Genomic DNA, 18610 nt, shown 5'->3' with positions numbered 1-18610 from the left:
ACAGAAACATGTGAGAAATTATGCCGTAATCACATTATATGCATGCTAATACTCTAATACTATCAAATTATATCCGGTTATGAAAAGAATGTAAGATAAAATCTACTTAAATAATTGAATTAATAAACATCTCTAACACTAGTCAAGCATACCTAAGAGACGCAATAAATGTTCAGCTCCATATGCTACTGAAGGAGGGATGTTCTCTGCACTCAATGCTTCGTATTGTTTGCGCTCGTTATTGTACAGTTGCATTGTAGGAAGTGCTTTGTCAAAGTAATAACGTATCCCATATAAGATTTCTTGTATTTCATCTCTCAACCTATTACCAGAAAGCATGTCAGAAGATGGATGACTACAGCATCCACATTAGCACAAAAAATGCTACATGAAAGACATTTAAAAATTATATGACGGTAACCAAAAAGGAAAATACAAATACTTAATTAGGTAATCTGGCATCAGGAATTTAAAAATATATAGGGAACATCAAATATAGAACACCAACTTACATGTTATTCTTTTTCACTTTGAACCTAAAGTACTTCTTCAATATGTCATCGACATTTGGGGTGCGAGGAAGCTTAACAAGCTGCTAGGCGACACAGGACAATTCAATACCATAATTAACATTATCACATTAGAGAATGCTAAAAATGAAAATAGCGACAACACTATTTCATTGAACCTTGAACCCAGAGATTAAATTGAAAAATATCTAAAATTTATAAAGTGAAAGACTGAAATACCTTGCCTAGGCTGGTTACAAATTCAGAATCATCCACTAGTTGTTTCTTTAGCATTCTTGGTATTTCAATATTCATATTCTCCTCGGCTAACAAGATTTCTGAAAAAAGAAAAACAAAATGTAATCCCCACAAGCTACTTGATCGTGTTATAAGTTAAAATTGAGAACTCTTGTAACATATATTTTATTGTATAAATGTATGAAATATCAAATAGTTCTAACCATCAGACTCTTTTGCTTTTCCCTTATCGCCAGACTTAGTGTTCGTAGCCAACTGATTTTGAATATCTTCATTAGATTGCTTGGCTTTTCCCTTATGGCCAGACTTAGTGTTCTTAGCCAACTGAATTTGAATATTCTCATCAGTAAACTTCATCAGACGATCAGTTCCCAGCCATTCATCCCATCTGTTATGTAAATAGGTTTTTTAATGTTTGAGTATATAGGACGAGTAGCCATGTCTTGCCAGTGACAAAAAATGGGTTGCACTGCTCTTTTATTGTGCAACTCTTTTAAGATGTATACAAACACAATCACCATTAAAAAATCTTAAAAACACAATTCAACAAGATTCAATGTTTGACAAGGGAGCATGCTTCCACATATATGTACTCACCTTTTATTCCAACCCTGCACATATAAAGGGACCAAATCAATAAATTTTGATTATGACTATTAAACTTCCAAAGTTATATAAGTTATTGCTTGTTAAAAGAGAGAGAACCCATTATTAAAGCATGGTGAATCTCTCAACAATATACTCACAGGATAATGAACCAAATATCTCTTTGCTGTCATGCTAGATTCAACAACCGTCAACACCTATAAAAGAAATTAAGAAACATGATTTTACCCATTTTGTTGTGAAAAAACGGCCACAAAGAATGTCAAAGATACAAAGAGAGGAAAAGCCATTTTACAGTTATTTCTACAAATTAATGGAAATGAGACTTGACACAAGAAATCAATTTTTTAAAATGCATCAAAATGCATGATAATATACAAAGTTTTACCTTGGCCTCATACCATTTGTCACTATAAGAAGCCCAAACTTTCTCACCTTCTTCATAAAGACTATTATCCGAGGAACAGTTCATCAAGTCAACCCCAGTTTTTGATTTTGGCATTTCCCTGGGGGGCACTTAAAACCTGCAGATACAAACTAGGGGGCGCTATATATAAGAATACTAAGTTGTTTGCGGCAATGGCTTAGAGAATACACGATTGAAAGGTTCTTATATAGTGAGAGTTTATTATGACCTAGTTGACAGGCATACATGTTAACTGAAACTTTTCTCACTAGTCGCGTCCTTAGCTGAACAGTCGTGTCCTTTTACAATTCTTACAATTTATACAATATTTTGTTCATTTTTCAAAAAAGAATGCTTCTATTTTTTTTAATACTTTAAAGAGGAGATTGAAAAAAAAAATTAGAGCTCTTTTTTTTATGGGAAAAAAATATGAAAATTAAAAAATATGTAAATTATGTTCAAGGGTCTTAAAAATATTTATACTAGTTATACCACAAGTTAAAATTTTCAACTTAACTAATCATCAAAGTTAAATTAAAAAATACAAAACAGGTATTTTCGTAAAATGAGTTGTTTTAGTTGAGAAAAATAGAAAATATAATGTGTTTTACCTGAAAAGATAATTGGTTAGTTATAAATATAAAAATTATGACCAAAAATCAAAACTTTCAACGTTTTCAATGTTCGGGCACCTAGACACATACTATACATTTATTCCATTTAAACTCGCATATTATATTTTTTTTATTTGCTAGAAAATATGCTAGGAAATAGTTTTAGCGATAAAAAATCGAGAATAAAATCTATAGAAACAATTTTCCTCATTGATAAAAATATATCATCTAATTGAATGTCTAAAATAACACACTAAAAATCTTTTTAGCCCCTCAAAAGTGAAACCCCATGAAAAAACTAAAACTAGGGGGAAAAAGAGTGCCCCTATACATTACATTCTATACTAAAATTAAGAATAAAACTAGTGTCTTCCAAAAGTTACGAGAATTCCTTCATGTCACAAAAATTGTTGTTAAATTAATTTGAAAAGCGAGCATTGTGTTTTAAAATCTGATAAGAGAACACCAATTAAATCTCTTTCAAGTATCGTGAAAACAACAACAAATTAAAAAATTAAAATAAAATAAGGAGAATATGTTAAAAATGAGAGAAAATTAAACGTGATAAATATTAATTTATTATAACAAACGAATGTACATACAATTCATAAAAACAAAGAAATAAAATAAAGTCTAACAAAAAGAACCAACAAAGTGGCATGTAAAATGCCAAAATATATGTCATCAAATAAGTCATCTATAAAAGATATAACATTAGCCTTCAATCAAGACACTAATTGAAATCTTTTGGTCAAATAACTAATCAAATAATTTTGAGAAATAATTTTATTTGACAAAATAATTCAAAAGAAAAATACAATCAATTCATACCTTAATTGTAACTCAATTAATTCACTGATTATGACATTCTGACTCCTGACTCATATGTCAGGCCAAACACTCAACTCTTGTAGCCGACAAAAAAAGAGGAAACTTTGATTGTATGCCTGCAAGAGTCGAAAAAAATACTTTTAAACTCTTTGTTTTTTTTTTGAAATCTTTAAACTCTTTGTTTTTTGTTCAAAATTGTACTACCCTCTACTGTATAATGAGAGGTTTAGTTGAAAATAAAACAACAAATAATTAAAACTTTGATGTCAAAATTACTCAATAAGAAGCATTCACAAGAAATCGATAATTCGGGTGCAAAAAAAAGAGTGAAACTATTGTGAATAGAAGCACTAACTAGGGTCCAGAACTTTGTATTGATAATTCTCAACGATGATTCATCGACTGTACATCGTGTTCACTGATCTGCAATTATAATGCATTTTGTTATAATTATTATATGGTAATAAAATTGAGATAGAAATTAAGAAAATTATTTATAGAAATTCATGGACAAAAAAGAATGTAATATGGTTAATAAACTAATTAGATAATCACCAATGCCCATAAAATCATGTGACTAAAAACAAGTAATCATGTGATCAGTTTGGTTACTATTTTTTATTAGAATAAAATAATAGTAATGTATGTAATCAGTTAAGATTTTAATTTTTTGTATTAAGTCTGCCAAGATAGCTATCGCTAAGAAAGCAAGTAAATCTACACTTCAACAAATAAGAAAGTGAAGAGTTCACCTTCACGGAACCTTTTAAAGCCGACATGTAGTAAGTTGTAAAAATAACGTGGCAATATTAAAAGTGGTTCAGTTACTGCTTTTGTGGCTTTACGGGAACGTCATGAGCAAAACCTAGAAGTTGATCCAAGGGTTGACGATACTGGTCAGTCTACTTTAAATGATAATTAAGAAGAAGTTGAACAGATACGGTATATTTACACATGAATTCCCAGTTGTACGATAATTTAGAGTATACCTCCTAAAAAATTTCTACATCTTTTATACCTGGACAGCTCCTAAAAAATTTAAAGGAGTGTCAAAATGTTAAAAGTTTGTGGTAGGAGTTCATTATTAGCCCTAGGCTTTAAAGTAGCACTACCATGTGCACGTGTCTTTCTTTGAGTTCCCTCCTTTCTGGGGTTCACGACTTCTTTTATATTTCCAAATATTGAGCCCATATACCTTCTTTACAGCCTCTTGGGGGGATGACTGGTGGATCAAGAATAGGCATTTCAGGGAAGATACAGATATAACAGATACGGAAGGGGAGCTCTACCCTGCGAAAGTTGATCATAATTAGGTAAAGAGCTCTCTAATAAAAAGGTGGTGATTAAGTCGAATAAATGCAGAAGCCTAAACAGAGATAAGAAATTTTCTGCGGATGCTAGTTAAGGATCATGTGTCTCTTACTCATGTCCACTGCATGTTATTCTAGAAGAACTAAAAATATATAAACGATCCAGAGCTAGGTATCAGAAATTGGTATCAGAGCTAGTAGTAGGCGGGAGATGAACAGTAAAAACACTGTAGCAAAAGTAGCGGTGAATAGTAGACAGTGAATAGTAACTAATGAATAGTAAAAAGTACATGAATAGTGAAAATGAAATAAAATTTAAGGTTAAATGAGACCTCCAGCAAGAATAAATAGAGAAAGGAATAAATAATATAAATCTAAAATAATAGCAACTCTATTAATTTTATTTATAGTAGAAAACAAAGCAACACAACAGATGTGTAAGAAAATTTTATACAGACAATTAATCTGACTTATGGAAGATATAAGGATACGATCAATTCAGTATATAGCTGACAAAGAACCAACATATAACAGGCTAATAAATCAGCATATTGAAAGTTGTAAGATAAGCATGCAAATAATAAATAAAAAATTAGATATTATAGCTATGTTACAAACAATGTTGGAAGAAAGAGATGAAAAAATTAGGAGACTAGAGGAAGAAAAACTTTTATTAAAACGTGAAAAATTTATTAAAGAAACTAATTTAGAAATCGAAATAAAAGACTTAAAAGAAGTATTAACTGAATAATATAGATTAATAGACGATTTAAGACAAAAAAATTAAAAAATGAATTGGACAGATCCAAATGCAATAACTAGAAATAATAGAAAACTAAAGCAATTAATAAAAAATCAAGAAAAATTAGAAATAGATCTGGAAAAATTACTAGAAAGAAAAAATAAAATAACATGGACAAGAGAGAATAACGAAGAAATTATGAGAATTTACCAACAACTTAGAAATATGATAATAACATTTAGAAATAATAAACTAAGAATACAAGGACTTAAAAGAATAATTTTAACAAATAATATAACTGGATAAAATATAGATGGATAAAATATCATTAGAAGAAATAAGTGAAAAACAAGATATATATTATCAAATGGATGAATACGAAGGAGGAACATCACAAACCCTAAGTTTTAAACCAGATATATATAATCAAAATTTAGAAATTAAAATTTATAATACAACCCGATTTCAGTATATCACTAAGGGATGAAAATAAAGAAAGATCTTTAACATTATACTATAAGTTAGATGGAATAAAAATGCAAAAAAGAAGTAAAGTTATTAGTATAGAAACCAAAATGGTTTATGCTATGAGTGGAAACCATCACGTAAAGAAACAAAGGAATTAGGAATAATAGTACCAAAGTTATATAATGATATATTAGAAAAAATTGAACATAAAGAAAAATCTCAAATAACAATCCCAGAAGAAATTACAATAGATTTTAGTAATAGACAAATGATTCCAAAGCAGAGAATTAAACCAATATTAGAAGGATCCAGATTAAGTTTTAGAAAAGAACAAAATCCTATAAGATTAATTAGATCAATGCGTATGACGAGTAGAAAGATAAATTTAATAAAAATAGATACTGATAGTTTGAAAATAAAAATAATAATATTTGACGAAACAATAACAAGAGACTGTATAGCAGAAATTAATACAGGAGCTACCAAAAGTTTTATTCATATAAGCAAGTTAAATGAAGAAAATTGTAAATGGATAGAACCTCAGACTTACAGATATGCAGAAAATGATAGAGAAATATTTATTACTAAATGTACTAATTTAAAATTTAAAATATTAGACTTGGAATATAATATAAATATAGGAGTAATAGAATATGATAGTTCGAGTGAATTATTATTAGGGAGCGACTTCTTAAAAATGATAAATTATAAAATTAATAATAATGGAATAAAAATAGTAGATCAAGGAAAAGAAATATTTATAGAAAAACTATGAATATAGAAGAAAAATTAAGGAATAAGAAAGAAAAGTTAAAGAAGATACAGAGTATGTTAGAAAGCGAAATAGATTCACAAATAAAATACTTAGAATATAAGGAAAGACAAACAAAGTTAGAAAATGATATTAAGAAATTAGAAGAACATAGTAAAAATACTAGTAAATATTGGATAGATGTTGGAAATGGTTGGAAGAAGCGAATCAACAAATAATAAAATGTCAGACTCAGAATTTATAAAAAATTTATGGGAAGAAATAATAGTTAAAGAAAAACTAAATGCAATAATGAGATTGATAGAAAAACAAGATAATCAAGAAAATTTGAGACAAATAATAAGAGAAGAGTTAACAAGCTTATGAAATAATTCTGAAATACCTACTTTAAAAATGATACTAGACAAGTTAATAAAATTAGATGAAGGAAAACAAGAAATTATACCAGAAAAAGAAATTACAAATAAGTCAGAACTAAAAGCCATAAATGCATGGAGAAGAGTTAATGAGCCAATGATGATAGATATAAGTAAAATGAAACCTAATATAACAAATAGGAAAAGTATTAGATAATTTGGGACAACTTAGTAAAAAAGGAAAGTTCTAATGGAAACTAAAGAACAAAAAGAATATAATGTGATAACATTTTTAAAGAATCATGGAAAAGAAGTTTTAGAAAGAGAAAAATATAAGTATGAACCATTAAAAAAGGAAACAACTAGTGAAAGTAAAGCTGAGTTTAAGATTGATACAACTGTGATAGAATATTTAAAGTCAAAATTAGAACAACAAAAGGAAGAAGTAGAAGAAATAAGAACGGAGAATAAAAAACTACGATTAAATACTAATGAAGAATGGTTAGAAAAATATAAAAAATATAAAAATAAATATAAAGAAACTAAAAAGGAACTAAAAGAGGTAAAAAGATATTTAAGACAAGCAAAAAGGGAATTAAATGAAAAAATAGAAGAAAATAAAAAAAGAAATAGAAATATTGAAAAAGCAATTGAATAAGTTAAAAGGAAAAAAAAGGATACAAGTGAAGTTTCTAGTACCGTGTCTACATATAATAATACAAGTACTAGTGAATCAGAACAAGATAATTTAGGAAAAATGGTGAATATAATAGAAGAATATAACAGTAGTTATGAGGAAAATTCTGAAATAGAAATAGAAAATAAAAATATAATAGAAGCTTTAGAAAGAATGAAAAATATAAATGCAGTAATAAAACAAGAATCGAATAGTGACCAAGAAGATAAAGATAATTATACTGATATAGAAACTGAAGGAATAAAAAATGAGGAGATGGATAACTACCTATAAGAAGAAGTAACCGACCATAATATGGAAGTTATAACAAGATATAGGAACACGATACCAAAACACATACCAATAGGACAACATAATGAATTTAAAGAATTCATAGGATCAATGTCACAAGGCGTAAACTTAAATGGATACTTTTTAGACTTAGATAATGTATATGAAGAATAAGAAATTAGTAGGAGAATAACTGATTGGAATTTAGGAATGTATATAGCATTAATGAACTCCACTCATACAGATGAGTTAGAATATACTTATAACTTGATCTCAAAAACGTTAATTGGAAAGGTAGCATATTGGATAGAATCCATAGAATATCAGTTAAAAACTGAAGTACTAAGGTATACAACGGATTGGAAATCAATGTTACAAATATTTGATATGATATTAAAAAGAGAATTCTTAGGAGAACCTTGGATAGTAGCTAGAGACCAAGTTCTAATAGAAAGAAAAATAGAAATAATAATGAATCTAAATAACATGAAATGCTGTAAAATTAACAAGTTACCAGAATATACTATAAGTTTTACTAAATTCTTTTATGAAGCTAGATTCTTACCCGAAGAAGGACATATATATCAACAATTATATTATGATCATTTACCAGAACCTTATAATACTGAGATAACTAAGGAATATAATAAGTTAGAACCTCGTGAGAACACTTTGGGTGAAAGAATAAGAGTACTAAGAGGATATCTAATGAGAAAATGTGAAGAATATAGGGTACAACAGAAGGTTAAAAAGGATAAAAAAAACTAGGATTAAGAGAAATATGTGGATTCACCGAAAGAAGACTACTATTTGGATGTGAAGATAAAAAACCCTATAGGAACTATAAGAAGAGGTATAATAAGAAAAAATAATATGATAAGTATAGAAGCAAACAAAATAGAAATAATTTTCCTTATAAATATAACAGATATAAGAGAAAAAGATTTAAGAAATTTAGAAATACACCAGAAAATAGGAGAAGATATAAAAATAAGAGAAAGTTTAGAAGAAAACCTTTTAAAAAGAAAGATATAAGTGAATGTAAATGTTGGAATTGTAATGAAAAAGGACATTATGCTAATAAATGTCCTAAACTGAAAGAAAAGAAAGTAAAATATATAAATACATCACAATTTATAATGGAAATAGAACAAATTAAAGAAGATGACAATAGATGGTATGAATATGAAGAGTTTTATGTTAGTGAAACTGATAATGAAATAAACTTTATAAATTATGAATCATCTAGTGAAAGCAATTGAGAGGAATGGTAGCAATATACATAGAAGCAGATGTAGAATATAAAAAATATAAATTCCTAAAATAAAAAATATTTATAGATAGTGGAACAAATCTATGTCTAGTAAAAAAGGAAGTTTTAGCTTCATATAGATGGGAAAAATCTAATTCACATAGAACTAGGGTACCAGGATTTAATGAATAAAAAAAAGAATTAGATGTAATAGCAAAAAACATGAGAATAAAGCTAAATAAAACATTTAGAGCAATTTATAAAAATAATAAACCGGCATGGAATATTATTGTGTGAAAAGAAATCTGGAATCTTTAAGAATAAGATAGAATATTTAGGATACAAAATAGATAAAGAATGTATACAATTACAAGATCATATAGTAACAAAGATTGTAAATTTTAAGGATAAATTAGAAAATAAAAAAAGGTACAACAGTTTTTAGGAATAGTAAATTATGCCTCAGATCATATTAAAGACTTACCTAAATTAAGAAAACCATTACAGGAACTAACAAAAAATAAACCTTTTGAATGGACAAAAGAACATAAAAACTGTATAAAAATTCTTAAGGAAAAGGTGAAAGATTTACCAAAACATAGAATACCCATAGAAACAGATCATTTAGAATTATATACTGATGCTAGCAATATAGGATGGGGAGAAGTCCTAATAGCATATGAGAAGGATGACATAGATAAAGAAAAGCCACATATATGTGGATATGCAGGAGGAACTTGGAAACCTAATGAATCAAACTACCACATAAATGAAAAAGAACTATTAGCTGTAAAATATGGGATTAAGAAGTTTCATTATCATTTATTGCCTGTTAAATTTGTAGTAAGAACAGATAATACTCAAGTAAAAGCCTTTATTACTAATAAAATAGAATTATTACCAGAATTAAATAAAAGAAGAAAATGGCAATCTTTTTTCTGTTGTTATGATTTTGTAATAAAAAATATATCAGGAACAAAAAATGTGTTAGCTGACTATCTTAACAGAGAAAATAAATAATGAAAATAGAATATACAAGAAGACAAGCTCAACCATGGAAAATAATATCGGGATCTTTAATAATATGGACTACTACTTCAGAAGCTGTAGAATTTATAAAAAAATTTGCTCTCGAAGGATTAGATGAAAATAATACAGAAAAACTAGAAGAAGCATATAAAGGATTTCTAGAAATAGAAAAACACATTGGTTATTATTTCACTCCTAATAGAAGGTATATTGATGAATTATTAATATCAATTATTAGAAAATTAAATGCCACTGAATGTCATGCATTTTGTTTTTGTAAAGGAAAAATTTAATTGTCTGTTGTTCTTAGAAGGATAACAAAAGATGGAAAATTTTGAGAAATATATCACTGATGTCACTTCTCATATATCAACCAATAATGAGAAAATAACCAAACTCCAAAAGGAGATAGAAACCCTGGTTCAGGAGAACCAACATTTTCTGAAACAAATTATGGAAGCTATAAAAGACAAAACAACTCTACAAGCTTCAGTTGCAATCCCTACAATAAAACCTATGACATTTTCATCAAAGCTTGCAACCATGCCATCACCTTCAACCAAAATATCAACTACTCTGTCAAATTTATCAATGAGTGATAAGCTGAAACACTCACCTGAGATAGTGAAAACATATAAGCAAATGATGAAATATTATGATTATAAATCTAACCCTGATATTTGCAGACTGACAAAATCTACAAAATATCCCAGATATATTTGTTGTGAAAATGCAAAACCTGACATAGTCTATAACCTGTTTATACATGGTTTTGTTGACAAGATCTTAACAAATGAAACCATGTATTGTATATCAAAGCTACCAAGTATAATTGTCAAATCCGTGGAAGCTATGGTACGGGAAATGGGAGCAGGCTCATACGGAATACAAGTTTTTGATGCATCAACTGATCTAGTTGGAAAACCCATAATAATATGTCAACTATTTAAATTGGGAAGGAATATGGCAGATATTGTGGGAGAAACCAAAAGCTTGAAATTGCCAAATCCCTGTGATATTAACAAATTCCAGGAATGGTTATGTGAAAAACGAGCCATTGGACTAGCTACCCTCAGGTCCAAAATACAAGATATACTACGAGCTCGGAAAGCTATAATCATTTCTGAAAGCCATGGTGGAGGTTTCACCGAAAGTATAATAACCTTATATTATGATAATATTATACAAAATTCAGGTACTATGGCATTAGAGATAATGCTTGATAAAATAGAAAACCTGAAATATAATCATGCAAAACATACTACTGAATATTATCAAAGAATAACAGGTCCTCGAAAGAGACCTATTATCAGTCTAAAAGATGATGACAAAGGGAATTCTGATCTCTTTGCATGATACAAAAATGGTGTGATACACCAAAACACTGTAAATTGAATGGTGAAAACCAAAAAATATGAAAAAGTTATATTACCAGGAGATTCCCTTCAACAAAAATATCAAGGCAAAATGACAAAAATAGAGAAAGAAGATAAGAAAAAGCAGATTCCCTGGAAAAGATGACAGATCCTGCAAGATATCATGGAAGACACAGAAGATAAAGATGAAAAAAATATGAAGAGACGACAAAAGAAGAAATGGCAGACAAAGAAATGGTAGACAAAGAAAATAAAAGATTCCTGGAAAAAACCTGCAAAAAAGAATTATTAGTAATTATGTAAAAGAAACCGGTTATCCCAGTAATCTATAACCATATAGAAGGACTACTATTAATAAGTCCATGCATGAAATGTAAAGGATATCTGAAAATTTCTGAAGTTCAATTCTCTCTCTCTTTGAATATGTCTGGCTAAACTTATTCACTCTCTATAAACTCTACTAAGAATATATCATAATAGTAGAAAAGATTATTTTATATGTATTATATACAATCAGGATTGATTCAGAAAAATAATACCTTGAAGAATAGCAATATGGAAGAGACCGTGTGAGGACTCCTGCATCCAGCCAAAGAATATCCAAAGGAGCTTGGAGAGCGTTATGGATAATAGGGCAAGGGTGAGTTGAGACTTCCGGTGACCAGAAAGCTATTGTAAAAGGTAAAAATTCTGATTTAAATCTTATTGTGTATGATAGCATTATAAAATAATGTTCTCTAAGATTATGATGTATAATTAGTATGAGGTTATAGGGATGATTTCATTTAAAATAATGAATTCGCTTTTGTCTACTGCTTACTACATGCGAAAAATAATTATATTAATCGATACGAATATGTATGCGCCTTCCTTCTTTAGGGTTGTGAGATATATAAACGATCCAGAGCTAGGTATCAGAAATTTTATGTTCTATTAAACTTTATTACCAAAATCTATTCCTTTTTATTCATATTTGCTTCAAAATAATGTATTTTATGTTTGACACATTATAGGAAAGGTACGATATTCCTGAACACTGCAACAAGTGGATAAAAAGGAGTATTTAATACTTGTTCGAGAGTGCAAAAGTCCCGTGTGAAGAAGAATCAGTACAAAAAATATGCCACTGACGAGTATTAAAACATGCCGGATAAAATTTCATTTGATGATTCTAAGTTATGGATGAAGTATCGGGAAGATGAAGGAGTTCGGATACTCTTAATAAACATGCATATATAAAGTAGACTTAAAGTCGAGTAACCATTTACTTCAATTTTTTTGGTACCTCTAAGTACAATTTGAGTCAAGAATTTCATTTTTTAATAATAGACACTTGAAAAGGAGAATGTAGTCTATCGTAATTCATATGCTGACAACGCACTCTCGGCAGCAAATCTCCGCTGAAATTAGAGACAAATTGGTATGATATGTTTTTAAAATATGAAAAATCAACATATTTAATTCTGATATGTTATATTTTAGCCAAAGTGGTACGACATTACTTTTTATTTTTGTGTGTTTTTTTATATATGCTAGAAAAGCAAAGACCCCAATTCAGAATCATCATGTGATGAATTCATGTGAACTTCCACCACTAACCATATAACAATACAAAATCGGAAAAATAACTCAAATAAATATACATAAACTAATTCCTTAAGCTAACCAACAAACATACTATAATCAATTGAAATACAAACCCATAAAACACGGAATTTGAAATACACATACAAGGAGACATAATTTAACAAAAAAAAAATAAGAACCCAATTAAACACACAAAAGTGAGAAGACGTAAATAATGTCAAAGAGACATATTTAACATATATTGTGAATTCCAAATATTAATTACGAATTTTAAAATTATTGAAATAATTAAGAATCCCCAAAAATCGAGGGTTTACAAATATTAAACTAATAATTATACAAATAAGATATTGAATTCATACTATAAACAAATGTCATAAAAGCTTGAAACGAACTAAATTCAGATCCAAAGACGAAAGCTTTAAATCCAACTTCAACTTCGAGTTTACCTATTACGGAGTTTCAAGGATGGAGAAAGAGGTATAATATGTATTGGGTGTGTTGTTTAAAGGTATCTTTTGGGTAATAGTAATTTTCAGATAACAGGCTTCAGTAGAAAATTTGGCGGCTTCTATTTCCAATTCAACAAGTTTCTGAACCAAATTTTATTTTTTCGCTTTTTAATAATATATTTTTTTATAATCTACGGCAACACTACAAGAAATATGGGCTATAAGAGACCATCACAAATATGATAATCCTGTATCCTTTGATTTTTATCCTCATTTCCAACCGAATATAACCATCCAACATGGTTGGTCGATCGCAATTATAATCATAACCAACCAAGTACCAACCCACATTGGTCGATTTTCCTTCTTTTGAGTTAACCTTTGTGCAAAAAGTTTAATGTTTAATGACTAACTAGCAAGTTAATTCTAGTACATTGATCAGTTAGCAAGTGTTTTGAGTTTAATGACCTAGATGCATGTTGGTCATGAGTTCAATGATAATTTAGCCTATTAAAAACATTTACACATGGGATATATAATGACATAGGCCAGGGTATAGTAATACAAAAAAGTGTAAAACTCTTTAGGCCCGCCCTGGATATAAATCTAACCTAAGCAGGATCTGAACCACCACCACCACCAAACTATCAACCTTCCGATCAGCTAGATAGCCGTGATATAGCTTTAGATCATTATTTCTTATCTGCATCCAGATCTTCAGGGGTCTGGTAAGTAGAAAGGAAAAAAGTACTTTAATTTTCCTGCAAAAACCTGCATAACAGCATGGTTAAGTACTAGATATATAACCACAGAAATATATAACAAAAATTTTTGTATAGTAGTTTGAAGGAAAAAACATACTTTATCAAGCCCAGTATCTCATGTTCGAGCTTCATCCGCATTTCTTCTTCAATATTTACATCTTGTAGGATCTCCGGTAACTTAACTATAATTGGAGAATGTAATCAAATTAACAAAAAAAAAAGAATATTGTGGCATAAATATGGTAATTGTTCTAATAAGATAAAAGAATTTAAACATTTGATGATAGAATCAAAACAGAAACATGTGTGAGTATATAAGACGAGTAGCCATGTCTTGCCAGTGACAAAAAATGGGTTGCACTGCTCTTTTATTGTGCAACTCTTTTAAGATGTATACAAACACAATCACCATTAAAAAATCTTAAAAAACACAATTCAACAAGATTCAATGTTTGACAAGGGAGCATGCTTCCACATATATGTACTCACCTTTTATTCCATCCCTGCACATATAAAGGGACCAAATCAATAAATTTTGATTATGACTATTAAACTTCCAAAGTTATATAAGTTATTGCTTGTTAAAAGAGAGAGAACCCATTATTAAAGCATCGTGAATCTCTCAACAATATACTCACAGGATAATGAACCAAATATCTCTTTGCTGTCATGCTAGATTCAACAACCGTCAACACCTATAAAAGAAATTAAGAAACATAATTTTACCCATTTTGTTATGAAAAAACGGCCACAAAGAATGTCAAAGATACAAAGAGAGGAAAAGCCATTTTACAGTTATTTCTACAAATTAATGGAAATGAGACTTGACACAAGAAATCTCATTTTTAAAATGCATCAAAATGCATGATAATATACAAAGTTTTACCTTGGTCTCATACCATTTGTCACTATAAGAAGCCCAAACTTTCTCACCTTTTTCATAAAGACTATTATCCGAGGAACAGTTCATCAAGTCAACCCCAGTTTTTGATTTTGGCATTTCCCTGGGGGCACTTAAAACCTGCAGATACAAACTAGGGGGCGCTATATATAAGAATCTAGGATTCTTACTCACAGATTATATATATATATATGTTATGTGTTTTAATATAAACTGTTCAGAGAAGAAACAACTCATGCACGACAAACTCGCTGCTGTTTATTCATTGCTTAATATCAAATATATACTGACTTACATAAACGTGCATATGCTAAGAAACAGGAACAGAAGTAACAGACTCCTACTGCACCTCACCCACTAAACTCGATCCTACAACTACTCAACTACTGACTTGACCCAGTCACACACGACCAGTACTAGTGCTAAGAAAATCAGACAAAATAAACAGCCATTTATAATGTAATTCAGATTAACAATCAACATTTCTCCCCCTTAATCTGAATTATATTCTGACAAATTCTTGATTCCCAACAAACTTCGCATTCGTTCAAACTTGATTGTCACCAGGGCTTTAGTTAGAACATCAGCTCTCTGTCCTTCGCTGCTAACATGCTTGAGTACCACCTCTCCTCGTTCTACGCATTGTCTTATAAAATGGTAACGTATGTCGATATGTTTACTGCGTCCATGAAAGACCGGATTCCTTGCCAAGTATATGGCTGATTTGTTGTCGATGTAAATAGTTACAGGACCAATGTACTTGCCTGTTATCTGACTTAAGACATTCCTGAGCCAAATACCCTGACATGCAGTCGCTGTGGCAGCCATGAACTCTGCTTCACATGACGACAAGGCCACGCACCTTTACTTTTGCGATACCCAAGTAATCATGCTTTCGTTTAGATAGAACACCATGCCACTTGTGCTTTTCCTATCATCCACATGGCCTGCCAAATCACTGTCTGAGAACCCTGTTAGTAAATGATTTCCGCTGCCTTTCGAATATACTAACCCGTAGTGAATCGTGCCTTTTATGTATCTAATGATATGTTTCACAGCATCCAAGTGAAGAACCGTAGGTTGTTCCATATACCTACTAGCTATTCCTACAGCATAGGAGATGTCCGGCCTGGTGTGAACCAGGTATCTCAAGCACCCGACCAGGCTCTTATAATCAGTGGCATTCACTATTTTCCCACCTTCATCTTTACTCATTTGTAGACTTGGATCCATGGGATATTTTGAGGCGTTACAACTTGCCATACCAGCCTTTTCAAGAATCTTTCTCGCATATCCAGCTTGCTTAAGCTCCGTAAATCCATTTCCTTGTTGAACCTCTATCCCCAAGTAATAGCTCAGCTCTCCCAAATCTGTCATTTCGAATCTGCTACTCATCTGCTTCTTGAAATCTTCAACGACTGTTGCCTTTGAACTTGTAATCAAAAGATCATCCACGTATACTCCGACAATAATCACATCATCACCGTTCTTTCTTGTGTAGACAGCGTGTTCATATGGACATCTTACAAAGTCTAAGCTTTCAAGACACTCGTTAAGCTTTGCATACCAGGCACGGGGTGCTTGTCTTAGGCCATACAATGCTTTGGCCAATTTGTAGATAAGATGTTCCTTTCCTTTTCTTTCAAATCCCTCTGGCTGACTTACATACACTTCCTCGTGTATCTCCCCATTCAAGAAATCCGTTTTAACATCTAGATGATGTACTTTCCAACTGTTCCAGGCAGCCAAAGCTAGTAAGAGACGAACTGTTTCAATGCGTGTTACAGGAGCGAAAATTTCATCGAAGTCAACTCCTTGTTCTTGAACATAACCTCTCGTGACGAGCCTTGCTTTGTGTTTTACAATATTTCCATCAGCATCCCATTTGAGCTTGTAAATCCATTTAAGACCGATAGTTTTATGTCCCTTAGGAAGTTCAGTCAAATGCCAAGTTTTATTTCTTTCTATGGATTCCATTTCTTGCATCATGACTGCTTTCCACTCCGCTTCCTTGTTTGCCTGCTTGTAACTTGTAGGCTCATCAACCCCCATCAAGAGCAGCTCTTCGTCTAGTTCGACGAGCTCTGTGTTGTTATATAAATCTGCTATACTTCTGAATTTTCTTGGAGGCTCATTTCCATCATAATTCTCACTGTTGACTTCTGCAGTTGAGAGACTTGACACTGGTGTATTTAGTACTGGTGTAGAGCTTTGGTTCGAGTCATGTTCTGTACTGGTTTCTGCATCTGACTGCTCCGGTGTGTGGCTAACATCATGATCATTCTCAGTACTCTCATCTGCATCTGATTCGTGTGTGGTTTCTTTACTGGCTCCATTCATCTCTGGGATATCAAATACGTTTGATTCTACATTGTCGCGGGAGAATTCACCTTGATCGCTCCATGCCCACCTTTTGTCTTCTTCAAATACCACATCCCTGCTTACATGAACCTTATTTTTCACTGGATCGTATAGACGATAGGCTTTAGTTCTGGGCTCCTTCCCCAAATTAACCACCTTCATACTCCTGTCGTCTAGCTTTCCGGTATGAATGCTTGGTACCTTCATATGAACGATACACCCAAACACACGGACATGTCCAATGTTTGGCTTTTCCTTGAACCATGCTTCAAATAGAGTCTGTCCAGACAATGCTCGAGTGGGTAACCTGTTTAACAAGTACACTGCATGTCTAATCACCTCACCCCACAATTTCGAGGGAATATTCATCTCCTTCATGCAGCTGCGAGCCATCTCCACTACAGTTCTGTTACGTCTTTCAACAATCCCATTCTGCTGGGGCGTATAAGGTGCAGTGTAGTGTCTCTCGATCCCATTTCCTTCACAGTAAGCTTTGAATTCATTTGAACAGAATTCACCTCCGCGATCAGTTCTGAAAACCTTCACTTTCTTACCCGGCTTGTTTCCCACCATAGCACAGAAATTCTTGAATGCATTTAGTGCGTCATCCTTGCCTTTTAACAAATACACCCACATATATCTGTTGAAATCATCAACAAGTAAAAAGAAGTATTTGTTTCCAGAAGCAGTTTGTGGTGTTATAGGCCCACAAAGATCTCCATGGACTAAATCCAAAATATGTGTTGCACAGTAACTGCTTTAGGATGGGAATTGTTTTCTTGCCTGCTTTCCCATTAAACAGCCATCACACACATTTTTGCACAGATTAATTCTCGGCATTCCTCTTACCATATGGTCTTTTGACATCAACATCATAGCCCTGTAGTTTACGTGCCCAAGGCGTAAGTGCCACAGGTGTGCAATCTCGTCTGTACTCGACAGTAAGCATACAATTCATACAATATTTTGTTCATTTTTCAAAAAAGAATGCTTCTATTTTTTTTAGCACCTCGACTGAGGTGTCAGAAGGTTCTACAACCAGTGACCAG

General features: G+C 31.1%; 1 long non-coding RNA gene across 1 annotated transcript; it reads right to left on the bottom strand.

Annotated features, from left to right (window-relative positions):
* Positions 1–510: 510 nt before the first annotated feature.
* Positions 511–1279, bottom strand: LOC141717338 (uncharacterized). The gene is made up of 3 exons (XR_012573579.1): positions 971–1279; positions 750–847; positions 511–592 (listed from the first exon to the last, which is right to left on the bottom strand). It is a non-coding gene; the product is annotated as an uncharacterized LOC141717338 (long non-coding RNA).
* Between the last annotated feature and the right edge of the window lie 17331 nt (positions 1280–18610).

Source organism: Apium graveolens, chromosome 4 (assembly GCF_009905375.1).
Source record: "Apium graveolens cultivar Ventura chromosome 4, ASM990537v1, whole genome shotgun sequence".
In the NCBI taxonomy this organism is placed as follows: domain Eukaryota; kingdom Viridiplantae; phylum Streptophyta; class Magnoliopsida; order Apiales; family Apiaceae; genus Apium; species Apium graveolens.
The sequence above is the reverse complement of the archived record's forward strand: the minus strand, read 5'-3'. Positions and strand labels throughout refer to the sequence as shown.